This window comes from Aplidium turbinatum, chromosome 6 (genome assembly GCF_918807975.1).
Source record: "Aplidium turbinatum chromosome 6, kaAplTurb1.1, whole genome shotgun sequence".
NCBI classification, from domain to species: Eukaryota; Metazoa; Chordata; class Ascidiacea; order Aplousobranchia; family Polyclinidae; genus Aplidium; species Aplidium turbinatum.
In genome coordinates, this window is record NC_137477.1 from 9,547,069 (window position 1) to 9,553,229 (window position 6,161).

Consider the following 6,161-nt stretch of genomic DNA (forward strand, 5'->3'; position numbering starts at 1 on the left):
TAATTAAATCATTAAAATATTTAAATACATTACAATTTTTTTGTTCAGAAATTATAAAATTATATTTACTTTCAAAACTAATCCTTTACACGTTTCAATCACAAATATCAAATGTTTCAAAATTTATCTTTATCGATGATTTTTAGAGTTATCGAAGACAAGTACAATTGCATTTGATAAAGATTAATTAGCAATGTAGAAGTCCTTTTTCAACCCCAACCAGCGGCTCAACAAACGTACTGATATCATGCGTTCAATTTATTAATTGTATAATTGTAATTTGGACCAAAATGTTTTGCAGTTTGCAATTGCACAAAAACCAAAAGTCTCAATTACAATATTATTTTTATTACTTGAAAATGTGTAATTACTTACATTTATTCTAACAACTAGAAGTACATATTTTTTCAAAAAGTTTTCAACTGTTTTTGGGCTTTTGTTACGATTTTTTTTTTAAATTAATTTAGTTTATCATACTACAGTACTGTACTGTAGATTCCTATTATATCTAATATGTTCAACACTTCTTTTTTGTATAGCGCGATGTTGATTATATGGCAGTGGCATGGCCATTTGAAAGAGGAAATGACGTTGTTAGGTATTACCTTTTTCATTTTCTTTGCACTTTGTAAAGCAAAGGTAGGCTGTGGAAATCGTTGGCAGTGTGATGCACCAGAGACTTCTTCCATAAAAGAAGTTGTTGTCAAACAAATGCAACATATCTTCCATGTCATCAAAGATCCGCCATGGATCAACAAGAGAAGAACATACGTTTCATGTGAAAAGAGAGGATTGACCAAAATGTTAAATAATCTCGATCCAAGAATAGAGATCTTGAATTTGAGGTTTAATATGATTCGGTACTTCACAAAAACCGACTTCAAACCTTATCCTAATATTACAGCTATAATTTTATCAAGCAACTGTGTTTATGAGGACATAAATGAGGCATCCAATCTTCCTCGTTGCAATGGATATCTGCAATTTGAATGGGGTGCAATGCTTTCTTTAAAAAAGCTTCAATATCTGGATGTAAGTAATAATAATTTGCTGAAACTTCCAGAACCATTGCCAGTATCTTTAAAAGTAATATATGCGAGTTACACGTCACTCAATCCAATTCCAAGTCATAAACTCAATTATTTGACATCACTGACAGTGGCTATGTTTTCGAGCAACTGCATAATGAGAGACCCCAAGAATTTTTGCAGAGGAAACTTTGCCATTCATGGACACGCATTCAATTCAACGAATCTAAACTATCTGGATTTGAGCTTCAACAACTGGACGTATGTTCCTAAAGAATTATTCATTGCAAGTCTTACAGCAATTCGCATTCGTGGAAATCCTATAATTTCTATAAAATCAAAAGACTTTGTTTCTGTACCAAAAGTCAACCACTTAGTTCTTTCTTGGGCATCTCAATACTTTTACAGAAGACTAACTCTTCATCAAGGCTGTCTTGATTCTTTGGTGGAACTTGATTATTTAGACTTGTCTGGAAATATGTTAGAAAAGTTACCCCCTAAGTTGTTGAAACACAACAAAAAACTGAAAAAGTTAAATTTGAGATTTAATTGCTTTAAGTTAGCTGTAGTAGATCCAACTTTTTTGCCAAGTTTGCCTAAATTAGAAAATTTAGACTTGGCCGGAAATACACTTTGTATGTCGCAAGTAAGACGCGTAAAACTGAAAATTGATAAATTACACCTTGGGCATTCTTTTACAAAATTTCCCAATTTACGATTGCTTTCCTTCGGCGCTATCCAGAACACAACTTGGCTAAATATGTATATGACATACGGAACTGATTTTTTACACGTTGATGGAGAAAGTTTGTCTGTTCTTCAAAACCTTCCTTACCTACAAGAAATTAATTTCTCAGCTTGTGGAATTGTGCGGCTTGACAAATCAGCTTGGCAATATTTAAACTTATCTACAGTTCGGTTTGACTTAAATCAAATCGGCGAAAATTTTGAAAAAACAAATGAAAGTAAGCCTAATTACAGAGAAACACCTCATATGACATCGTATGATAACTCATTGCAAGCTTTTCCAACCAGCGATACCATTAGCTTGCTGAGAAAAGAAGGTAACAAACTTTTTAATCAAAATAGAAGAGTTGTAGGCCTACTTTTGCTACAAAAGAACGCAATATTTGATTTAAGTATTTTTGACTTTTCACATACCCCACTAGTTACATATCTAAACTTGGCTTTCAATCATATCAATTACATTTACAACGACACCTTCAGCAGTTTGAAACATCTGAAAGAACTGGACTTGCGCAACAACCCAATTCGTTATATTCACTCTGGATGTTTCACTAATCTTAATTTCCTTGCAAAAGTATATTTGAAAAATATTGCTCATGCCAATGAATTTTCTTTAGATTTTTTAAATAGTTGTGGTAGTGCTTTGTCGTTATCATTTCAATCCATTAGTGGTCAAGTTTTCTTGTTATTACAAAACGTGATACGTTACAACGCAACATTTCCTCGAGTACAAAGTCTTGATTTGTCAAACAATGCAATGCCAATTTTTACACTGACCAAAAACAAAGTTTTGTTTAAAACCTTTCCCAATATATCTTCCATAAATCTAGACAAATCTCATTTAAACTTCCCTCTCGGGTCAAACTTTTTCTCAGGGGTTCCATCAATTGAGTCTGTGTCTTTGCAACATAATGGATTACATGACTTTCCTTGCATTGCGCTGCAGGCAATACCTAGACTTGTAAAGTTAGATTTGTCACACAACTTCATTGAGAAACTTGAGTGCAAAGAAAATGTTATAGGTTTAACACATGTGGAAGAACTCGTTGTTTCTCATAATTTTATCGATTATTTGGATTCAAATTTCCTCTTTTATCTGATAAGCCACCGGCTAGTTAAATTGGACCTCAGTTTTAATCGTATCAGGAATATTGGACCAGAAGTTTTCAGTAAATTAATTTTGCAAAGTTTAGAACATTTGGATTTGAGAGGAAATCTTATTGAATGTGATTGTTCGTTGGTGGATAACTTTGGTTGGCTTACACGCACAAACAGATTAAATAGTGAATTTTCGTTGCCAGGTTTTCAACCTACATGTCCAGATGTGATGACTGAGTATTTTGGAGGTTGTTTAGTATGTCAAGATTTAATATCTAAGCCAGTTCGTACATTGTATAGTTACAGTACAATTCACTTTTGTCAAATTAACAGGGCTAAATTATATACTGCAACATTTGTCACCTTTTTTGTGGTTTTCACATTTTTTACCATACTTTTTCACACGAGTTGTTGGAATGCTTGGCTTGTTAAATTAGCCACAAGAGATATCCGACAAGAAAGTTTTGAAGCTTTTGAAAGTGGTGGCAGAAGAAAGGACATCTTTTCATACCACGCTTTTGTTTTCTATGATACTGAGGACCCATTGGTAGGTGATTGGGTGGACAACAAATTAGTTCCAGCTTTGAACAATGGTATTTCACCTTTGCGTTTGTCTGTGGTGGAAAAAGAAGATTATTGTGGGAGTACGCGTGTAAAGCAACTTCTCCTTCGCATGGAAGCTAGTAATAAAACAATTGTAATTTTAAATGGAAAATTTGATCGTACTGCGAAATGCAAATACGTTCTCTCTGTATTAGAAGACTGGTTTTATTCATTTGGAAATAATCAAGCTTTGATATTAAATTTCGAACAAGATCCATGCAGAGGATCATTAATTCAAAGACTTCAAACACGCAGTCTATTTTCAACAATGCAAATTCCTTCAACAGAAGAAAAGTACAATATATTCTTAGAACTACTGCGCGCCGCATTGCTTCGTCGATCTGAACCCAGACAGCAAAATCCGTCATTTTCACATTGAGTCAAAGTTTGTTGATGTTGAATATTTGGTTTGTAGATGTGGAATAATAGTATCTGGATAACTAAATGCATAGACTTTATCCAAGAGGGGGGGGGAGGCGGGTGAGCAATGTAAAATCACCCCTCCCCCCTGGCCCCCACACTCATTTGGCTTTGAAAAGGTGTTGTGATACTTTATTAATCAAATTTTGAAGAAAGTGTTTCCGCTGTTATCACTTTTTTGATGGTAGCGGAATTTTGGATCAAGATTTAAGTCACTTTCATCAAACACTTGGCCCCAGCCCACACGTATGTGATGCAAGAAATAAATTAATGGGGCTGAAACCCGTTGTGAAAGACTTGTAGGCTACATCAGTGTGGAAAATCTTGTAAGGCTGCTGTTAGTTAATGGCCCCTCTTTTGCGGAACCAGAAAGAAGCTTCAGAAAAGTACGGTGGTTGAAGACATGGATACGAAGCACGATGACAACACAACTAAATTTTATTGCTATATGTCATAGTCACCAAGACGTTTTGAATGAACTAAATGTGGATTGAATCTATCAAGAATTTGTTTTTAACAGTTCTCAAAGATATAAAATCTTCGGGCGTTTTTGACTGTTGTAAACTTGTGGCAATCTTCATTTTTTGTATTTCTTGTTGTACCATGACATCTACAATATACTGTGTATGATGCTTACTGTATTTGTTAACCCCAGCTAATTGATTGCGTGGAAATAGCCCATGTCTTCACTGCACAAAACATTTGTGCTGATTGAGCTTCGATCAGAATGAAGCTGATACTGCAATGGAGGTCCGGGGGGTTACGCCCCCCAGAAGTTTAAATGACTATGACGATTTTAGCCCACTGTCCAAAAATCACCCCTCCGAATTCTAAAAGTGGATAGAGCCCCTGACTAAATGAATATAGGCCGACTGTATTTCGTATTTATTTTTTTTAGTTGTTCGGATTTGCTTGGTGGGTGTTACGCAAGTGTTTTCTTTTGTATAGATTGTATAGATTGATTGTTTTTATTTGTTTTTAAAGTTAACATGCATGTTGTACGGTTGTAGGCAAAGTGAGCAATCTTTGCTTGGTAGCCTACGCATTATAGGGTGGCTCATTTTCCTTGATGTTCTTTAAAATTTTTGTCAGTTTGGAATAATGTTCCATTTTGCTCACTGATATTTGTAAACCAAAAATTTTTGTTGGGTTTTGACCTTTGACCCTGGTTCACCCAAGGAGAAGTTCTGAATTTTTCTGAAAAATTAGTAAATTTCGAAGTGGTTTAGCAGTATTTGAAGAGAGGATTTCTCAAAATTTGACCACGTGATTTTGACGTCACTTCCTCTGTTAACTTCCACGTGGAACATCTTCACCCTACTCCAAGTCTGAGAGTCACTAATAGTGCATGCTTTTAGTGTCATTTTAGTTGATTTTACAGCCTTTTCGCAGTCAGTGAATCTATAACATATAGACCAGGGGTCACCAAATGGCGGCCCGCGGGCCGCATGCAGCCCGCCACGCTGCATCGCTGCGGCCCGCGGAAGGTATCAGCGTACAAGTATAACAAAAAATAATTTTCTTGAGGAGTTAATGAGCACGAAGGCAAAAAATACTTTCCGGGAAGCATATTTTGGCTTTGCATACGATTCCACCGACCGACCAATCAGATTATAGTTTTAGGTGGGGGTTGCTTAAAGTTATTCCAATGCGATGTCCAGCCACACTGTCCCAGTGGTTGATTAAAACGTTTTTTTTCGAATTTCGAAATTGTCTGTGAGCATAGGGTTGCTTATTTTAAGTTTGCAAATGTCATGTAAACACTAGTGTGCGTTTCACCGTTATTGTGTTTCATGAGCAGTATTCCCTGTATGCAAGTTTTTGTTGGCAAAATAGGTCGGTGTGCCAACTCAATTTATAATAAATTGGCAAAATATTATATATAGATTTAAAGACTTTTTCTGATTGTATTATAAAAATATTTAGCTTAGTACTGCAAAACGTTTTTTTTTGAAGAAATATGGAACGTTTCACGATTTTGCGTGTCACCCTTGCGCGGGGCCATGCTAATTTTCTCTGTATCGTTCCAATTTTAGTATATGTTCTGCCGAAGCAAGTACTGCAAAATGTTGTTAATCAACAATTCTTGCCATGCTGATAAGCACCGTAAGTGAGAGTTGTCAATAATAAAATAAAGACGGTTTTTATTGACTCTCACAAAAAGGATGAAAAACTAACTTATTGCTTTTTTAGAGGGAAGACTGTTCATGAATTACGATAAAATTACGATTTTTTGGTGATTTCCACAAGCGTTTGTTTCATGGT

At 35.3% G+C, this 6,161-nt stretch overlaps 1 non-coding gene across 1 annotated transcript; it reads right to left on the reverse strand.

Moving 5' to 3' along the window:
* Nucleotides 1-5,850: 5,850 nt before the first annotated feature.
* LOC145773078 (U6 spliceosomal RNA) lies at nucleotides 5,851-5,956 on the reverse strand. Its single transcript, XR_014289491.1, has one exon. It is a non-coding gene; the product is annotated as a U6 spliceosomal RNA (small nuclear RNA).
* Between the last annotated feature and the right edge of the window lie 205 nt (nucleotides 5,957-6,161).